This window comes from Bubalus kerabau, chromosome X, assembly GCF_029407905.1.
Source record: "Bubalus kerabau isolate K-KA32 ecotype Philippines breed swamp buffalo chromosome X, PCC_UOA_SB_1v2, whole genome shotgun sequence".
Classification (NCBI taxonomy): domain Eukaryota; kingdom Metazoa; phylum Chordata; class Mammalia; order Artiodactyla; family Bovidae; genus Bubalus; species Bubalus kerabau.
In genome coordinates, this window is record NC_073647.1 from 45723967 (window position 1) to 45744181 (window position 20215).

Here is a 20215-nt window from a genome sequence, read left to right on the forward strand (position 1 = left end):
AGCTGTGACTCTGCTTTGAATTTTGAAAATGAGCGTTTGCAAAGTGGCATCTGCATTCTGTTGCTATACTGGAGGTAATCCCATTCTGTTGACCCAACACTTACTGAGCACTTAGTAGTGGCCCATGCCTGTCGTGAAGAGGAGGGTTATGAATGGGACCCAGTTTCTCCTTTCTAGAGCTCATGGGCCATAGGGGGTGGGGGGCAGAGGCAAACCATGTGACTGCCACGTGATGTGGTCCAGGAAGAACCTGAGCCACGTGTGTTGCCAAGGCAGTGGCCAACAGCTCAGAGGAGCTACCGTGAGGAGAAAGCATCCATTGTTCATCCAGTCCCTGCTGTGTGAAGTCTTTTTTTGTTTTGAAAGTATTAATCGCTCAGTCGTGTCCAACTCTTTGCAACACCATGAACTGTAGCCCGCCAGGCTCCTCTGTCCATGGGATTTCCCAGGCAAGAATACTGGAGTCGGTAGCCATTCCTTTCTCCAGAGGATCTTTTTTGTTTTAGATCAAATTAATTCATTCTTCATTCCAGGTGACCCCTGATTCTGCCATCCACGTGTGTTGTAGATGCTCCCATGTTCAATATTTCTACGCCGTTCTCATCTTGTAGACTTTATTTCTTCCTCGGTCTGACCTTTATAGACTGAAAAGCACTTCATTAGAGACACAGGCTGTTCACTATTGGAGCTTGTCCCCATGCCTCTACAGTCACTCACTTCCTTGGCTGTGTTAATGGTTTCTCTGTGGACCCTCTGAGGGGCTGTTCTGTCCTTCCAACACAGACGGTGGGGGAGTCCCCAGAAATACACTTTCTGGAAGTGATACATGGCTGGCCTTAAGGCAGCACCCAGAAGGAGGAACTCTCTCCTGGGCAGCCCACCAACTGGCCCTGGCCCCACAGCTTGAAAGCTCTCAGGCCAGAGGCAGCCTGGCACAACTTGAGTGGGCTCTTTGTGAAGTCACTGGGACCTCAGCATGGCTAGGTGGGCTGGGCTGGGCTGGTAGAGGCAGGGGCTGGCAGGGTTTGCTTGTGTGGTAAGAATAGATCTCTTTTCTTTTTTGTTTTTATTAGTGTTTTTTTTTTAATTATGAAAGTAATGCACTGCCATAAAAATTCAAAGAGTACAGAATGGAATAAAAAGAAAACTTAAAGTACATTCCCACTCAGCCCACACAAACCCACTGCCTAGAGGCAACCGTTCTGATCTTTCATGTGAAACCTTCTAGATACTTTATAGCATATACAAACAGAAATATAATGATGTAGTTGTTGAAAATCACTTTTTTAAACAAAGCATTGCAGAAAATACACACAGAAAAAAAGAAAGTCAAGGTAACTCAAAATCCATCTCCTAGACATACCAAGTGTTTCCAAGGTGTTTCTCAATGCATTCAGACACTTTTATAGAAATGAACTCACACTATACACGCTCTCATGTATCTCATGGAAACTGCTTTCTCTCTCTTGTTCAACAATATAGACATTTTCCATGTTCATATCTATAGACCTATAATCATCATCTCAGTCAGCTTCATATTATCCTGTTATAAACTTTGAATGTACATATGATGGAAACCTACATTGTTACCAGCTTTTTAATATCAAAAATAACATTGCAATGAGTGTACTTGTACTCATGTTCTCTCTCCCAACTGCACGTAATTGCCACCTGAAGATAAATGCCAGTAACTCAAAACCATTGTATTGGCAATGGTAACACCTCTGTATCCATTGCATTGACAACTGTAAGGCCTCTGACCATGTCAAGTCTTGGCCAGAATGTGGAGCACTGGGTACTCTTGCCCACTGCTGACCCAAAGGAAAATCGCTGTTCTATTGTGAGGTCAAACATGCCCATATCCTAGGACCCAGCATTTCTACTCTTGGGTATAATACACCCTAGAGCTCTGAATATCCAAGTGTGATTTCCCCACCAGTAGCATGAGCATTTGGAGAAGGCAATGGCACCCCACTCCAGTACTCTTGCCTGGAAAATCCCATGGATGGAGGAGCCTGGAAGGCTGCAGTCCATGGGGTCGCTGAGGGTCGGACATGACTGAGTGACTTCACTTTCACTTTTCAGTTTCATGCATTGGAGAAGGAAATGGCAACCCACTCCAGTGTTCTTGCCTAGAGAATCCCAGGGACGGGGGAGCCTGGTGCGCTGCTGTCTATGGGATTGCACAGAGTCGGACACGACTGAAGTGACTTAGCACTTAGCATAGCATAGCATGAGCATTGGGCTTCTCTGGTGGCTCAGATGGTAAAGAGTCCACCTGCAATGTGGGAGACCCTAGTTCAATCCCTGGGTGGGAAAGATCCCCTGGAGAAGGGAATGGCTACCCACTCCAGTATTCTTGCCTGGAGAATTCCATGGACAGAGGAGCCTGGCAGGCTACAGTCCATGGGGTTGCAAAGAGTCAGACATGACTGAGCGACTAACACTTTCACTTATATAACATGAGCGTCACCTGGGATCTTGTTAGAAATGCCAATACATTCCTAATCAAACTGGGATCTCTGGGGGTGACGTCCAGCTCTCTTCATTTTAACAAGCCCTCCAGGGGATTCTGAAGCCCACGGAAGTTTGAGAACCACTCACCTCAAGAATCTCTTGTCCATGTGGTCAGGAGATGTGTACAAGAATTCCACAGCAGCCTTGTTCTTAATGGCACAACAATCAGAAGCTCACCAAATAGTAGAGATGAGGAGAAGTGGCCAGATCTTGGTAGCCCCAGCTTTGGTGGGGACAGCTGTGGGAGGAACAGGTTTGGAAGGGCTGATAAGGAGTTTGCTTTGGGTCACCAAATACAATGCCTAATCAATGTGCATTGAATAGGCCTTGGGATATAGGAATCTGAAATTAAGGGGAAAGTCCTGAGTTGGAGATGTAAGTTTGGGAGTTATCAGCCTTCCAATGGTGTTTAAAGACACAAGATGGCAAGATGAATAGAAATCACCATAATAAAGAATATCATTGAGAAGAGTTTCAAGGACTGAGTCCTGGTAACTTCCAAAGTGAGGAGGTTGGAAAGAGTGGAGACAATGAGAAAGGGTCAATCAAGAGTAAAGCGTTTCCAGAAGGAGTGACTCCTGTATCCAATGATGCTAACATATCCAGTAAAATTAGAATGAAAGCTGACCACTGGACATAGCAAGATGGAGAGCACTGGTTTTAAAAAGAGCCATTTCTGTTAAGTGCTGTCCATGAAATAGAAGGGAAGAAGAGGAGTAATAGAAAGTGTAGGTTCTTCTCTTCATGGTTGCTACTGAGAAATGGAGGAGGGAAATAAATGAAGAGTAGCTTGCATTTTGATCAAAATGATCCAACCAAGTGGAAATAATTGATGACCCAAGAAAAAGGTAGAAAAAACATTAGCAGGCCAGAGTAGGTGATAGGATATGGGGTCAAGGGCCCAAGCCAGGACAGGTCATCCTGAGTATCAGGACAAAAGTCATAGATAATGGTGCTGGCTGGTTGGCAGATGTTTATATCCATCACATTTTATATAATATACATATATACCACTTTATTGATATCAGATGATAAAAATATGTTTTTAATTTTTGAAAAGTAAGCTTATTGAAGCAGAGTTGATTTACAATGTCATGTTAGTTTGAGGCATACAGCATGGTGATTCAATTTTTGGTTTGTTTTGGCCACACCACGTGGTTTGCAGGGTCTTAGTTCCCTGACCAGGGATCGAACCCATGTCCCCTGCAGTGGAAGCACAGAGTCCTAACCACTGGACTGCCAGGGAATTCTCAGAAAGAATTTTTAAATGTTGGTATTGCTAGGTCAAAGAGAGTCCTCATAGTTATTGTTACATATTTCTACAAAAGTTACAATTCATCCTCCCACCTCTAGGACCCTTGAGGCTAAGGGTGACCATTTTACCACACCTCAGATAACCCTGGGTTTTGCAGATCCAATGTAACTTTAACTTCTCTGAGACTGTATTTGCATTTCCTTCACATGTTAATGGGGCTCCCGCAAACCTTGTTTTGTGAATTGTCTATTCCCTTCTTTGCTGGCCTATGTTTCCTATTGCTGGCTTTGAAAGGAGCCCGTTTTTATTTTTGAAAGACTAAGTCTTTTGCTGTCACATGAAGTTCAAATAAGTCTTCCTTGTTTGTCATTTGTCTAATGACAGTTATGATGGGTTTTGGCATGCAGAAGTTTTTAATTTCTCTCTTTTCTTTTATGGTTCCTGGTTTTCATGACATACTTAGAAAGGCTGTCCCCATCCCAGGATTCCTTCTAGTACTTTTATGGTTTCATTTTTTTTTTACATGAAATTTCTGAGCCATCTGGAGTTTACTTCAGTGCGGATTTTGAGGTAGGAAATCCAGCTTGTTTTTCCACAGGACTAGTAGTTCCAATGTCATCTACTGAGTGATACAGTTTTAATCCCTGATTTGAAAAGTCAGTGTATTGCTTGATAACATACCACATTTGACATGAACTTTTATTCCTTCTTTCATTCATTTGGCAAATATTTCGTTTGTGACCACTCAGGAACCCTACCAGTGCTTGAGTGAGCAGGCAAGCATGAGACATGTTTCCTACATCCAAGAGGAAAGGAGGAGACAGAAGACAGTGATTCTGTAGGGTAATGAGTGCTGGGACTGAAAGGCAGCCCAGAAAGAGACACTTGACTGGTCTTCATGGTTAGGGACAACTTCCTGCTAGAGGTGTGTGCAGAGTAGGAGTTAACCAGGGCAGGGGGACCTCAGTCAACACCAAGGCTTGGAGACAGAGAACAAGGTTTCTGTGAGGATCAGTAAGAAGTCCAGTGTGATGGGAACCTGGAGCTTGGAAGTTGGGAGAAGAGGTTGGAACCACAACAGGCATCAGACCTGGAGGGTGACAGGGAAAGAGAAATCTCAGAGGGTACCCTGATTTCCAGCTTGGACAGCTGGGTGAGTGAAGTCACCAGACTGACAATACAGGGGGACAATAGATGTAATGGGACAAGAGTGGAAGCCAGAAGACCGTGATGGGGGCGGGGGGATCAAGGGCTTGGACTAGGAGGCTGGTGGCAATGGAAGCAGGAAGAAGTGATCAGGCTCTGGGTATATTTTGGAAGTAGAGCCATAATCAGGACTTGCTGATTGATTGGATGTAGGAGATGAGGGCCAGGTGCCTGGGCCTTTGGGCATGCACAGCTGGGAGGTGCCACTGATGGGGAAGACCTAAGAGAAGAGAAGTTTGAGGGGTGTGGAGTTTTATTTGATGTGTTTAGTTTCAGTCAACCCTTGGACACTGTAGGAATCCCTGGCTAGATCTGAAAATTAGACTGACAAGAGAAAGAGTACCCATTTATTTAATATAAGGTTGAGAGCTTTCATAAAAAAATGAAGACCTGAAGAAGTGGTTAATTCTGGGTGTTTTTTTTTCTAGGTTTGATGAAGAACGGAAAGTCATGCAAAGCCAAGATAGGGTGAAGAGTTTTGAGCAAAGTGCAGTAAGTTCAGGGGAACTTAGCAAAGCCTCTTTGTTTGGATTCTTCTTGGCCTTATCCCTGTCTTAGAGATAAGGATGCTCCTTTTGTCCAGGTATCAGGAGGGCACCTCTCACCTGAGAGTCTTATGACCTGCTTCCAGGAGAAAGGTGGGAGTGTAGGGAAGGTCAGAGAGACCTTCTAGTTTCTGCCATTTTCTCAAACTCCCTCATCTTAAAATATTCAACATGTCATGTTTGCTGGTAGCGTGTCTCAAACCCCATCAGCACCCATGTGGTGGTTTCACTGAGTGTCTCTCAATGTAACAAGCTCTATTCTCAGCACTCTCTGTTACCAATGTAACCTTCACAACGACCCCAAGAGGTAGATGCTGGTATTCTCACCTCCTTCATACAGGTGAAAACCTAGAGGTGGCAAGTGACTTGCCCAAGGTCACACAGCTATTAATTGGCACAGCCAGGATTTGTACCCACACAGTCCAGTTCCAGAGTTTGTGCTCCTAACCTTCAATACACTTGGGGAAGTGGAGAGTCAGGGAAACCAAAGGATGAATGTTTTTCTGGCATGAAGGAGTGATCAACTGTGGTTAAGAGGTTAAGTGAAAGCAGAGATGTGAGCACTGGGTTTGGCAACATGGAGAATCACTGGTAACCTTGACAAGAATGATTTTAAGGAAGCAGTAGGGTTGAAATCCTGATGGGGTTGGGTTTATGAGGGAATGAGAAGCAGAGACAGCCCGTGTAGACAACTCTTTCATGGAGTTTTGCTCAGTAGAGGAGCAGAGAAAAGAGACACTAAGTGGAGCTGAGAGCAGGGTCAAGTGAGACGACTTTCCTTCTTCTTCTTTTTTTTTTTTAACATTGATGGATATGCTCCAAATAAACTGGACCTTCTTATGATGCAGAAAAGAAAGGGACAATTACAAAGATGGAAGTCCTCGTAGAGGTGAGAAGGATTACGATCCAGAAATGGATATTGGCACCATTCTGCAGTTATATGACCTTTGCCAGCACCATCATCACCTTGGGGTGGACAGGAAGAAAGCAGATGTTTAAATTTGTCCAGATCTGAGTGTCAAGTGAAGGTGACAGAGGGTCTGTGGAGCAAGGGAAATTCAGATGTTAACAAAAGAGGTGTTAAACTGATGGGCCATTGACTCTATGCTGGACAGAGAGGGCCAGGAAGGGAGCAAAGAGCTAACAGATGGGAAGAACACAGACCAACAGACAGGAGATCCCCATGAGCTGGAAAGAGAACTGACTATATGTCTCATCAGGAAGTAGAACTAATGTGAACAAGCCCACTGGAAAGAGAGGAGACAGGGGTCTGAAAGTGGAAGCCTTGCAATACAGGCTTCAGAGGTGATAACAAGATGTAGGTTGCCCCTGTGGGGCATCACTGACAGGTTCTTCAGTGATGTTGGGGTTGAAGAACTGCAAGGCCTGAGAAGGATGGATGGTCCACTGGCAGGGATGCTGAAGTCCCACACTCACTGCTCCACACCATTGCACACCCTTCCAATTCTCCCAGTCACCTTCTCACATGCAGTGAGATATGGGTGGAAAAGAACAATGTGTCCTGTGCAAACACTTGCCTGAATATTCGCCTGAGCCTCAAAGGAGGAGAGGTGTTCATCCAAAGACAGACTAGTCTTCTCCAAGTAAGTGGCATGTGGGAGAAGGGAATGCCTCCCTTGGCTGAGGTTGTGGGGGGATCTCACTTTGTGGAGGGACCTCAGGCTCAGTTAAGAGGGAAGTTGAGAGCTTCCTTTTAAGGAGAAGTGATGCAGCTAGACTGCTGATGTACGACAGAACTTGCAGCAGGGATGAATTCTTGTCTATCTGTGCTGTCTGTTACAGGAGCCCATGGCCACATGGGGCTAAAAATGATTCTTGTGACTGAGGAACTAAAGCTTCAATTTTATCTCACTGCAATACATTTAAATTGAAATAATCATAAGTATGGAGAAGGCAATGGCACCCCATTCCAGTACTCTTGCCTGGAAAACCCCATGGATGGAGGAGCCTGGTAGGCTGCAGTCCATGGGGTCACATAAGTAGCCAGTGGAGCTCTAGAGGTGTGCTGGTGTGGGAGCAGCAGTCCTAAAGGTCACAAGGGGGGAAGAAAGGGGCATGAAGGAGGGTACAATGCCAGGGAGCCTAAAGCAATGTGGCAAGTTCATAGTCTCCAAGTTCAGGCTGCTGTGATTCCCTTTCCTCCACAAGGAGAGGGTGGTCTGACCAGATGGATGAGGAGGCTGCTGAACTATCCCTCTCCACCCTCAATCTCTCTAAGGCTGCTCCCGTTGAGGAAATCAAGGCAGCTAGGCACCCAGGGAGGTTTCTGGAAAAATTAAGGTGAGTCATAGTAACTTGGCTCTCCTGCATTTCCCCTTCCCAGGTGGGCACAGCCCGTAGTGAAGGAACAAATCAGCAACTCTTGGAGCTCGACAAACCTTCAGGTTGCTGTGGCCTCAGCTCCTCCCACTAGCGGTTTAGCCAAGCCAGGCTTAGCAGGGCCCCTGAGCGAGAGCATCCTCCCTTGCTGGATGGATCCAGCTGTTCAGGAGTCACTTTTCCTGTACATCCTGCATGCCCCGCTAGGTCTCCCAGCCCAGGGCCCCACCCAGGTGGAGGGAACCTTCCTGTTTCTTGATCAGGTGGTAGCTTTCACACCTTTCCTCTTCTTGGCCTGTGATCACCACGCGCAGTGGGCACCAGGCCTGCCAGATAGTCCAGGGACCTGGCCTGCTTCTGGAGCAGCAGTGGGGTCTCTGGGGGGGAGCAGGGCTTGGGCCCCGGCCCTGGAGGACCAGACAGCCCCCAGATCTCCCAGGCATGGCCCCTTGCTGACAGCGGCTGAGCTCTGGGGATGAGGGGGCGCTGGGCAGCCTGCCCACTGTCTCCTCCTCATGACTTCCCTTCCTCCTCCTCCCAGGAGCCTCCTTGCCGGCCAACTGTACTAAAACTCCGGAAAACCATGGCGGGAAGGTTTTCCAATTAGAACATTATTTTTCCGATCTGTGGATGATTTTTAAAGCAGCAAAAAGCCATTCTTCAGGGCATGTGGGGATTATCTGCCAGCAAGGCCTTGGCTCAGCTTGTGCACTCGTGCTCTGGAGGCCTGGCCCGGGGCTGCTTCACAGCCAGAGACAAAAGGCAGTCTGTATTCTGGGCATCAGGTCACAGGGGCCAAGACGGATTGCCGAGTGTTTCCTGGGCTTCTTCAAAGTACTAGTTTCAAAAGGTAGTGGGGGAGTTCAGCCTGCAGGGGTGGGAGATGTGCACGCGGCCGAGGAGGCCTGCCTGTACAACCTCTCTGCTCCCAGAGGTGGGGGCACTGTCTACAGGGCAGGAACTGCTTGGGCGTGGATTCTGCACCGTGAACCAGAACTGGTCTGCCTTCCCCACCAGATCTGGGTGCAGGTGGCAGTGTGGTGGGGAAAGGAGGTCCTAAAGGGGGCATTTGATGATTAAGAATAAGTGTGTATGTCACACACTGGAGGGGCCCAGTCCCTAAGCCTGCAGTGCAGGTCAAGGGCAGTGCAGGGGCCTCACAGGCAATATCCAGAAGGCGGGGTCTTTCTCCCAGCCACATGGAGAGCTGGTTATAGACTCAGAGGCCGGGCCTGAAGGTTTGGGGCTCCATAGGGCCACTGTGGCTACAACCACGCCTGGGGACCCCTGTCATGAGGGGACCCACCCTGCTTGGAACCAGTGGAGTCACCCAACAAGTGGAAACTGGTTGAAGAGCTTAGGAGGATGAGGTGTCAAGGCAGGCCCTAGAAAGAGGGAGGGCAGGGGGGGATTAGGGTGCAAACAGGAGCCCAGCCCTACTCACATGTGAACCTGAGAACCCCAACTGGATGGGGGTTCCATCCACAGCAACCAGAGCCCCAGTTTTAGTCCTGTTTCTGTCACAGAATGGCTGTGTGGCCCCTGTGGGCTATGGTCCATCCCTCTCTGGACCTGTTTCCCCATCTGCACCATGGCAGGGTTTGGATCTGGCATGGGTCTCCAGTACCTTCCAGTGTGAGGACACTCTGCCTGGGCTGGTTTTGGTTGTTTTCAGGTTCAACTTTAGCCTGAAAACTGTCAGGCCCTACCCGTCGTCCCCCTCCCTTACCTGGGAAATCTTGGGCTAGACTGGCTTGCCTGGGTTCTGTTCCCAGCCCTGGAGACCTGAATGGGCTCCTGGAGCCGATGAGCCCTGCTGGCTACTTCCTTCCAGACTGCCGCCTGTCCCCCTGTCATCTGCTTGCTTCCCAAAGAACTCGCCTCCATTGCCTGCTCCTGGTTCCTGGCTCCCCTCAGCATAGGGGGTCACCACTTGCCCACTGCTGCCTCTTCCAGGCAGCCCAGACTGGCTGCACCCTCCAGCCCATCAGTGTTAGAGGCAGCACTTTTACCCTCAGAGCAAGGTCTTGCTGTGGGGAGACTACTTGAGCTGGGGGACTCCAGGAGGACTCTGCCAGAGCCTGGAGGGCTGGTCAGCCTTGGAACTAGAGATGGTGGTCAAGGCACAAGAGGAGCTGAGAGTAGAAAGGGACAGGGCCAAGCTCAAGCCAGGCAGGGGTAGAGCCCAGTCTGGGGGCAACCAGGAGCCACCAGAGTCTTGGCCCTCCAGCTCTAATCCAAGGGGAAGTTCACAAAGGACCCAGTGTTCTGGCTAAGAATGGACGGCAGTTCACCAGCAAGGAGACATCTTGTGCAGGGCCCTGGTGGGACAAGAGCACTCAGTGTGTCTGGGTCCACATGACCGAGAGCAAGGAGTCAAAGAGGAGGCTGATGAAGTTGGCAAGGGCCTCAGAGCCTGGCTGAGATGGCTGGGGGTGGCCCTGGTGGGGGTGGGGGGGGGCTCCATTGGGGCAGTGAGCAGGTGGGCAGGGCAGGGCAAGGTAGGGCAAGGCAGTTACCTTTCGAGTCAAACTCGTTTGCAGGCAAGATCAGCTGCAGGGCCTGGCAGCCTGGCAAGGAGGGAGGAGTTAAGGAAAGGCCAATCCCTCTGGCTGGTGCTGTCATGGTGGGACTGACCCAGTGGGGGCTGAATCACCTGGTATGTAGGAAGAGCTGTGAGGCCCTGGGGCAACCCAGCCCCAGGCAGCCCTTGCTCACTGGCCATTGTTGGCTTTGGACACCACTCTCGCTTGTGCTCTCTGGAGTGAGCTTTCCATTTCCTGCTGGTGGCCTTCAAGAGCGGGGGCCACCCTCTTTCTCATCCTTATATCTACTGCATCCCTCTGACCTCTACCTTCTACCTCTTTAAGTAAGGGGCTCTGGAAGGGTAAGGGGACCCAGAGAGGGGGTGAGACATATCCAAGGGCATATAGTGAGTATCATCTTTAGGAGCTAGGATGCCAAGTCAAATCCATGGTGACCAGCAACATGAGATCAGGGGCAGGGAGGTATTAGATGCTGGTCCCCAGACTGGAAGCAGAGAAACATTTGTTGGCAAGAGATGCAGATGAGCTGAAGTGACTTTATACTTTAGATATAATCCCTTCTCCCACACCCCACACATATATTTGCTCAGATATAGGGCCACTTCCTCTCTACCTGATAAAGCCCGAGAAGAGCAAGGACAGCTTCCTGAGTGTTGATCACCTCCCAGTCCTCCCCAACCCCCCATGTTGGTTTCCATGTCCCAGTGATGACTCAGACAGGGTGGCCCTGCCCTCCCCAAGCTCACCATCTAGAACAATAAAAGGTGACAGCCACTATGCTTGATTGATGCAGTCAGAGGGAACTGGGGAAGCATGGACAAGGAAGTGATCTACTTGCCTGGGTGACCTGTGCAGTCAGGAGAGAATTTACAAACACTTGAGGAAAGTTTTGAACAATGACTAAGAGCTCACTAAGCAGACAAGGGGACAAAAGGCATTCTAGGGAGTCTGAGCACCAGGAGTAAAAGCGTCAAGGAGACAGGATGTATTCAGAAAGCGGAAGGAGGTGAGTGTGGCTGGAACCAAGGGAAGAGAGTGGCTGGGTCTGCAGCCAAATCCTTGAGCCCCTTAAAGAGGTTGCCTTTTATCTTGAGAGCAATGGGAAGCCATCAAAGAGCTACAGGCAGCTTTGGAGCCATGTGCAAAGTCCTCGACTGACTTCTGTGTGGAGACTGGATGGGGAGGAAGGCAAGACCAGAGGCAGGGAAAACAATGAAGAGGCTTGGACTAGGGTGGCGGCATTGGGCGTGGAGAGAAGCAGATGGATTGGAGGACCCTTGGGACCTAGATTCAGCACTGTTTGTTGAAGGAGAACCCATTGCTCCATGGTTTGGATGCTCTCATCCTCATAGACCATCTCCTTGCCAATTCTGTGTGGTCTCTTGGAGAGAGAAGCCCCACAGGTAAGGGTAGGGGCTTCTTCTGATACTCAGTCCATCCTAGCCCCTAGCCCAGTGCCTTCACTGTCACCAGTACTCAGCAAGCATAACAATGACACAAGTACGCAAAAAGCAGGAATGAATGAATGACACTCATGAAACCGCACTGGACCTCTGGATCTGGCTGTGTCCCCCCACGGAGTTTGCGGGGATGCCCTGGCTAGGCGGACAGGGTGTTCGCTGCAGTGCCTTTGGAACCCCAAGTTTCCCAGGAGGGTTTCCCAGCGTGAGAACTCAGGCGCCGCCGGGTAGTAGGCTCTCTGCCTTTCCTCTCCTTTCCAGCCTCCGGGACTTCCTGCATGATCTGAGCCGACAGCCCCCAGTCCCCCTCCCCACCCCTGTCTGGTATCTCCATCTGTAAAATGGATCTAGGAACAGTAGCTCTCCACAGAATGAACGCGCAGCATCTGCGCAAGTCATCGCCCCGATCCGGGGCCAGATCGGGCCGGGAGCGGGCTGGGGCGCAACTGGGCAGCCCGGCCCCATCACGTGGCGGCGGCCTCCCAACTCGGGGGCCGCGAGCGCGGAGGAATTTGCCTGGAATTTTTCCACCGCGGCCGAGCCTTCGGGAGCTCGCTCTGGGCTCGGTGCGGGGAGCCCCGGCCTTGATTTCTCCAGCGGCCCCGGGGGGCGGGGGCGAGAAGCTGCCTGCGGGCCGAGGACCCTGGCGGGGGAATGTTCGGAATGTGCCAGGCGCATCTACCTACCCCAGGAGAGGGCAGAGGAAGGGGGCCGGCCGAGAGGAGGGGCGAGGGGCGAGGCTCTGGGCGCAGGAGAAAACCTGTTTGTTCTCCTGAGGGCGGAGCCCAGTCCGCGCCTCCTCGCCGGCCCGCTCGCTCCCCACCGCGCCCCGCGCCCCACGTTCTCTCCCCAGCCCGGCCAGGCCGGCGCTGCCCACCGGAGGGAGCCCGCGCCCCGAGCCCGCTGGACCCTACGCCCGTCCCGCGAGCCAGGCACCTGTGCCAGGTAGGGCTGTCGAGTCGCCGTCCGCCATCGACGCGGCCGGCAGAGTCCGTGGTGGAGGGAAACTCGGGCAGAGCCCAGCCGGGTGACAGCGACGACTTGGGGCCTCAGTTTCCCCATCTATAATCTTCACTCTCTCTAAGGGATTCTGCCGGCTGAGGGACGATACTTAGTTTTCTAATTTCGCTGTGAGTGAAGAGACTAAGAAGAGAGGCACCTAAGGCTGGCCTGGCCCAACGTCTTTCTGCTAGAGAGGGTGTGATTGTTAGTAAATGGCCTGGGGCCAGGGTGCTCTGCGAGTTGATTGCAGGCCGGGGGAATAAGGGAATCTGAGATCAGCTAGTTCTCCCTGTGTCCATTTTGTAGATGAGAAAACCAAGACCCAGAGTCTGGCTCACCCTGATGCCCAGACCAGGAGGCTCACCGGTTACTTGTGATGAGTGTGTGCTGGGCACCAGGCAGTCTCCTGAAGGGCCACTGGGAAGGTAGCTGCTCAGACCTAAGGCGCCGAATGAAGCGCCGCTGGGTGTTATCAACAGAATCTGCCATGAGCAGGCTCTGTGGCTGGATTGTTTCGGGGGCAGGGGAGCCAAAAGCCTTGTCCTCTTTGGAAAGGCACAGTGATACCTCTGCCTTGGAAAGAGACTAAAAGCTCAACTCCTCTGCCTACGCTGCTACTTCTGAGCAGGGGGTGTCCAAGAGGGTAAGATCCTGGTTGCCTCCCACCCAGGGCTGCTGGGGGCTCACATGAAGTCAGTGGTGAGTGTGCCAGGGCTTTGCAATAGGAATTGTGCTCACGCTGAGCCATTTGCACTTGGTCTTAACGCTGTGGAAGGCCACATAGCCACATCTCAGGACCACTCAGCAAACCCTGAGAGAGAGCCCCTCACAACCCACCCAGAGGTGGTCCAGACCCCTGGCACCTGGACCCAGTCCCACCTGGGCCTCATGGCCTTGTGGACTTCTGATCGTGGTACCTGGCTGGGAACAGAAAACAGGGCCCCATGGGCCAACAGGCCTGGACAGTTGGGAGGAGCTCTGCATTCCCACTCGTCATTACCAGCTCACTTAGAGCTGCAGTGGAAGGTGGGGGTGGGATAGTGCCCTACCTTCCCAGGGTCTCCACTGCCATATCTGAAAAATCAGGGGCAGCTCAGAGACTTCAAAGGAAGGGGCCAGGACATAGATGCATAGACCAGGAGCCAGCCTGCAGGTTGGCCCTGGCACTTGTGCTGTTCACCTCATCACCCCTGGACCACCCCAGGATAGGAAGGAGCAGAACCATCTCACCTACCCTACCCTCACTGTCCATCAGTTCCCAGACCTAGCCCTTGTGCCTTCAGAAGCCAGGACCTTGCTGGGGCCTCTGTATTCAACTGTGGGGAGCTGATGTGAGGCGCCAAGCACAGGGCCAGGCACATAGCAAGTGCTCAGATCTGTTCGTTTGTACCCTCTGGACACATACAACTCAGTGACAGAGGTGGACCACGACCACACTGAGGGCTGCTGCCCTGAGTAGCATTACCACAAGGGGCTGTGGGAGCCTGGGATAGGGGAGCAGGCCTGGCTGGGAGGATCAGAAAATACTTCCTGGAGGAGGAGGACTTGGAAGCAGCAGAAGGAGCTCAGGAACTGCCCAGTCAAGGCCCACGCATTCTTTGAAATTGTCCACCTCCCTTCCTTCTCAACTTGAGCCAAATTCCAGACTGACTGCCCCAACCTGAGGGCACTGATCCCAGGAGCAGCCAGTGCTTCACCTCGGCCTCCAGCCTGCTTTGTGCTTCTGCTTAGCACCCCTGTGGCCTAGGATTCAGTGGGACAGAGAGTCTGGGCCCCCAGCAGTGGGCCTGGGACCTGCCCATGGTAGGCATCGGCACCTGGTCCCCGAACTGCCCTCAGTTGATGCCAAGAAAAATTTCAAATCTGGCCCAATGCACTCTGGAAGCTGGAAGCCTGCTGTCTCCCTTCTCCACTCAGCCTCCATGGCTGACTGATCCCTTTGGACTGGATCTTGCTTCAGGCCACAGCTCATAAGGTGCCAGCTCATGCGTAATACCCGCTTGCTTTCTGCTTGCTGAATGAGGCTGCCCCAACTGCCAGCCCCTGCCCCTGGCATCAGACAGGAGTGTGGTTGAGGGAGAGGAGAGCTGCTTTCCATGGTTCCAGAGTCCTGAGCAGCAACCCATATGGCGCCCCAGGTCTTTGGGTCCTGAAGTTTGGGATCCATCAGGGATTCTTCATTCCTTCCTGCTGCACTTGCAGAGAGCTGACCTATGCCAGGACAAGGGCAGCCACCCAGAGACCTGCGTGCCTGAAAGTGACCCTCAAAAGAGGTTGACTGGTGGTCACAGGGTGTGTGATGGGACACGCAGGCACCTTTACAGTCGAGTGGTAGGAAAGCGGCTGGGAGACCAGACAGGGTTAAGACCCCAGCTTAGACACAGTCTAGTTGTGCAAACCTGAGCACATCATGAAAGCTCTGGAGGCCCCGTGTCACCTGTCCAGAAGGGAGGCTGAAGCCAGGAGCGCTGTGCTTTCAGAGCTGTCAGTGGAGCCAGGGTCACCATATCCTCCTCCAGGGGCCATGGTCACCAGGAGAGAGGTTGAGGCCAGGTTGGAAGGGATATGGCTTCTCCACCCGAGGAGAAACCATTTTAAAATCCCTGCTAGTGTGTGCCAACGATGCACATATTGTGTGCACCCACAGTTAAGTGATTTGCCACAGTACACTTAATTCTTGGTCATTTCTGGATGCCTACTAACTAGCATCTGATTTGCTTTCTTTGACGATTTTCACTCGAGTTTTTAACTTTTATCTTGGAGTAATCAAAAGCTCACAGAAAAGTGGTAAGAATGGTACCAAGACCACCCCCTATCTGGATCCCCCATTGTGAACATTTCTGGTCATTTTCTTCAGGAAGGGGGACTCTGATGTGGGAGCAGTTGTGTGACTGTCACCTTCCAGGGGCCACAGCAGGGCCAGGAGGTGGGACCGGCTGGACAATGAAAGGACCAGTGGCCCAGGGGGTGTCATTCTCAAACTCTATAAGGAATTAGGGGAGCCGGAACCTGCAACTTAAGCACACGTCCTGGGAGACCTAGATTCCAGAGGGACCTAGAGGCCACTTTTCCTGTGGGGAGGGTGCTCACAACCCACTGCAAGAGGTGGTGGCAGTCAAGGTGGCTCTGTGGCTCTGTGGCCACAGCCTGGGTCTGAGAGGAGGCCTGGCCTCTGGGAGCAATGGTGTGTAGGCCCCCCACCGCTGCTGCTTGTTGTCCCTGGCAGTCCCTGGCTGCATCGTGGGTGCACCGCGGGTGCTCTGTGTGGCCCCTTGATCTGGTCCCCAGGATTGTTGGCTCAGCACACGACTTTCTGATGACTCGGTCAGTTTCCCACTGAGCAGGCCTGAGGATTCCTACCATCAGAACGGGTATCCCGGGTACAAATGCTCACATCAGGCAGGGCCTGGTTTAAGACTGAACTAAAACAAAATGCAAAACCAGGACTTGCCTCATTACTTCTGCCCAGCGAGCTCCTACTCATTCTTTCATTTTTTTCAGAAAGGTCCGAGCCAAAGGCACCTTCTAGGGAAACGCAGTGCTGTTCTAGGCCCCTGTGTGTCTGCCCGGCACCGGGTCAGGCTTCAACTTTCTGAAAAGCCTTATGGGGTAAATGAAAATGTGGCCGTAAATGAAAATTTGGGAAGTCGGGATCTGCAGTGGACAAGAGTGAGGAAGGAGGGGGCTGGGAAGGCAGATGACAGCCTCACTCATGATCTCCATGACCAGGGGCAACTGGAGAGGACTTTCCTGTCACTGGACCTGCTCTAGCAGAGGCTGAATGGGTGGCAGGAGTAAGGGTGCATGGGGTGGAAAGAGTTTGGTGGGGTGGAAGTGGGCTCTGATGACCCCTGTGTCCCTTTCAACTCCCTTGACTGTCCTTGGGCCCCACTGGAATGAACTGAAGACCACCTTGGTTCCAGGCTGCAGAGACACCTGGAGTGTGTGCTGGGAGGCTCAGCAGGGGAGGTGGCCACACTGGGGATAGCTCTTGTCAGTGGCTCCGGCAAAGGGTCCCCAGCATGTTGGTTCTGCCCAGCCCCCTGGCCTCCACAGAGACATCTCAGAGGGTCCTGCCCAGAAGCCCTTGCTGGTCCTTGATGCCAAGCCACCTCTTCAATAGCCCAGTTGCCCAAAGCAGTTGCTTATATCCAGCCTGCTGAGAGCTAGAAAGTGAAAGTGAAAGTGAAGTCGCTCAGTCATGTCCGACTCTTTGCGACCCCATGAACCATAGCCTATCAGGCTCCTCTGTCCATGGGATTTTCCAGGCACGAGTGCTGGAGTGGATTGCCATTTCCTTCTCCAGGGGATCTTCCTGACCCAGGAATTGAACCTAGGTCTCCCGCATTGCAGGCAGACGTTTTACCATCTGAGCCACCAGGGAAGCCCCTGAGAGCTAGAAAAGGGGCACAAAAGTGACGAGTAGCCAGGTGGCTGTGTCCTACTGGGGCTTGAACTCCCCACCTCCTGGAGGGAGCTGGCCAGCCTCAGACATCTGCCTCCCCGGGCCCTTCTGGTGCTGACGCCAAGAAGTCTATATTCTGGTGTGTTGAGGGGTGGAATGAGGGGAGGTAAAATTCCAGACTTTCATGCAGAAGTCATTTACCTGTAAAGCACATTTACAAATATTCCCCCCAGTCCATGCATTTTTTTTTCCATATTACATTTTCCCCCTCTGCAACCCAAGTCTTCTCCAGCTCTTTTCCACGTGGTGTGCTTCCTTCCTGCCACTCCTTGGCTTCCAGGCATGAGGCCTAGGATAGGAGCATCATGGGCCGGCAAGGCACTCCGCTCTGCTGCTCGCACATGGCAAAGAGGCTGGCCAGGGCTCCTGGGAGCTGTGTGCTGCTTAGCCGACTGAGGGGCTTGGACATGACCCAGCTGCTCAGCCATCAATCTGGAAGGCCTCTGAGGGGCCCCTTCCCCCTGAACTGCTGCTGAGAATCTCTGGATCCCAGGAACCCCTGGAGGAAAACAACCTCTCTGCTGACTGTCCTCTCGCCAGCTCCCGGGACTGGGAATCAGGATGTCCTCGTTCCTGAGAGCTGGTCTCGGGAGACTGTCTCACAAATGGGATGTTTGATCGTTCCACCCCTTTTGGCTTGGAGAATCAGGTCAGCTGACCCAGTGGCAGCTTAAGTTGACTGGGGTCCAAACTTCGATACTCGGCCAAGCTTGTGATTGAGAAAAGGACCGGATGAGGATAACCAAACAGGGATCCCCAGCCCCCTTCCTGCTCCCTTCCACATCCTGCCTGGGGCCTCAGCATTGTTTGTCTGGGTGCAGGTCCTCGCTAGGGTGCTGGGCCTTTGACCTCCAGGGATGCTGCCAAGGAAGAATGGGAGGCTATGGCCCTGGTTATGAGCTTCACTGAAGCTGGTGCCGCCCCCTCATGGACAGGCGCAGGGGTCTGGGAGTGCTTTGAGACCTGGGCTTCATCCTCAGCCAGACAGGGTAAGAGATGGGTCCAGTGACTTTTTCTGACACCATGGGACTTGGACTCTCTGTCTCTTGCTCCTTCCTCTGCAGGTGAGTTGGAAGAGAGCAGGTGTGCCTCTGCTGTGAAGTCAGTGTCCTGTCAGCTTCTGTTTCTGCTGCCCCTCCCTTCAGGCTCAGGGCTGCTGGGCCGCCTGCAGAGGGAAGCTCGCTAAGGAAGCCCCTTGGCTAGAGGCAGGGCTCTCCAGCAGGTGGGCTTTGACTACCTTGTTGTCACCTGTCCCCTGGGACACATCATTACCCTGAAGGACCTTGAGAGGGGTCTCTCACAGGCATTCACACACAAGGGTGAATCCTCATCTTAAAGCTCAGAGGCATTTGCTTTAAACACAGCCAAAGAGGACCCAGCTATCTCTTATGGGAGGTGGCTATAAGGCACAGGGACTTTTCTTTGAGCCTGTTCCCCAATGCTGGGACCCCTGGAGGCTCTTATTCATGGAGTACATGGGTACCAGCCCTACCCCTGGGCCCAGATCCCCCATCGGCAGGGCCAATCTTCTGGTGTGTTGAGCTGTTGCACAGCCTCAAGGATCATGCACAGGTGTCCTCCCTGCCTCCCTATCTCCCCTTCTCACTGAGGGTGGCGGCCTCCAGGTTGAATTCAGCCAGGAGGTAGGCATGGAAGGACTCTGGTCAGGGGAGCTGACTGGATCCTCAAGCAGTTTGTCATAAGAGGGCCAGAGGAAACAGGTGTGACAGCTGGGGTCCTCCTTGCAGGTTTTGTTTCTCCATGGTTTAGTCACGACACCTTTATCCAATGGTGGGGGAGCCAGAGCCCCATAAAAATGCTCACAGACAGAGCTTTACTAAAACACTGCCTCAAGTTGGCCCAGCAACCATCCCCTGCACTGGGTGGCCCAAGGCCTCAGTGACTTCTTCCAGATGTCCCTGTCACATCTGTTTTCATTCACTGGGCTTGGCTGCATGGGTCACGGTCAGCTATGCCCTATTGCCCTGTCCCACTGCTTCCTCACTCTTGATTTCTGAGCCATGCCTAATGTGTCTGCCTGGAGCTGAGCCAAGGACTCTGGTGCCAAGAGACTGCATTGTGTCTGATCCTTGCCAGCCAGAGATGGGGCCCTGCAAAAGGTCCATACACATGCGGAAACACAGCTGGACCTCCTGTCAGCTCCCTGGCTGCAGAGTGTCCCAACTCCTCTCTGGGAGGAAGGCCTGCCCCTCACTCCCCTGCCAGTCATGCACCCACTCATGCTTGCTCATGGTGGCCAGAGTCCAGCACATACACATGCAGAGAAACCCCAACTCCTGTGCCCTCTGGCTGCAGCTCCTGGAAGGCAAGGCTGAAGGTGTTTTGTTCCTCTTCCCTCCCAGTTCACCTGGGAGGTCCCTGCCTGGTACCCAGCACCTGCCGCCCAGGGTGGGAGAAGGACAGTCACTCAGCCTGCTGTCGACCTTCACGTGAGCCCCGCCGCCTTGCCCCCACCATGGTGTTCTTCCCATTGTCTGGAAGAAGGCAACCCATCCTAGATGGGCCAGAGAGCACCGAGGAAGAGTGTGTGGGCAGCAACAGCACAGAGGGACCCCAGGGGGACATGAGGACTCCTGCGAGAGGCGCCGCCTGGGCTGAAGCTCAAGGCCTTTTGTCAAGGGCGGAGACACAGAAGCCTGCTTGGGAGAGTTGGGTAGACATGACATGGGGAGTCAGGCAGGTTGGTGATTCCAGAAAACTTTCTCCCAGTTAGTTTTCTCATGTTGGAGGCAGAGCGTGTGCCTGTGGGGTGATGGGGTGACCCTTCCTCCTGCTGTTTCTCTCTCCATCTCTGTCTCCTCATACATCAGCCAAGCACTGGTGTCCTTGTCTGCCAGCTCTCCAAGGTCCCTCCCTGC

The 20215-nt window shown here is 52.4% G+C and overlaps 1 protein-coding gene across 1 annotated transcript in view; it reads left to right on the forward strand.

Annotated features, from left to right (window-relative positions):
• ZNF185 (zinc finger protein 185 with LIM domain) overlaps window positions 1-20215 on the forward strand; it is a 71746-nt gene continuing 51531 nt past the window's right edge. Inside the window, exons 1-2 of the mRNA XM_055564470.1 lie at window positions 1-74; window positions 5407-5470. The gene's annotated coding sequence lies outside the window, so the exon portion shown is untranslated. The remainder of the gene's footprint in view (window positions 75-5406; window positions 5471-20215) is intronic.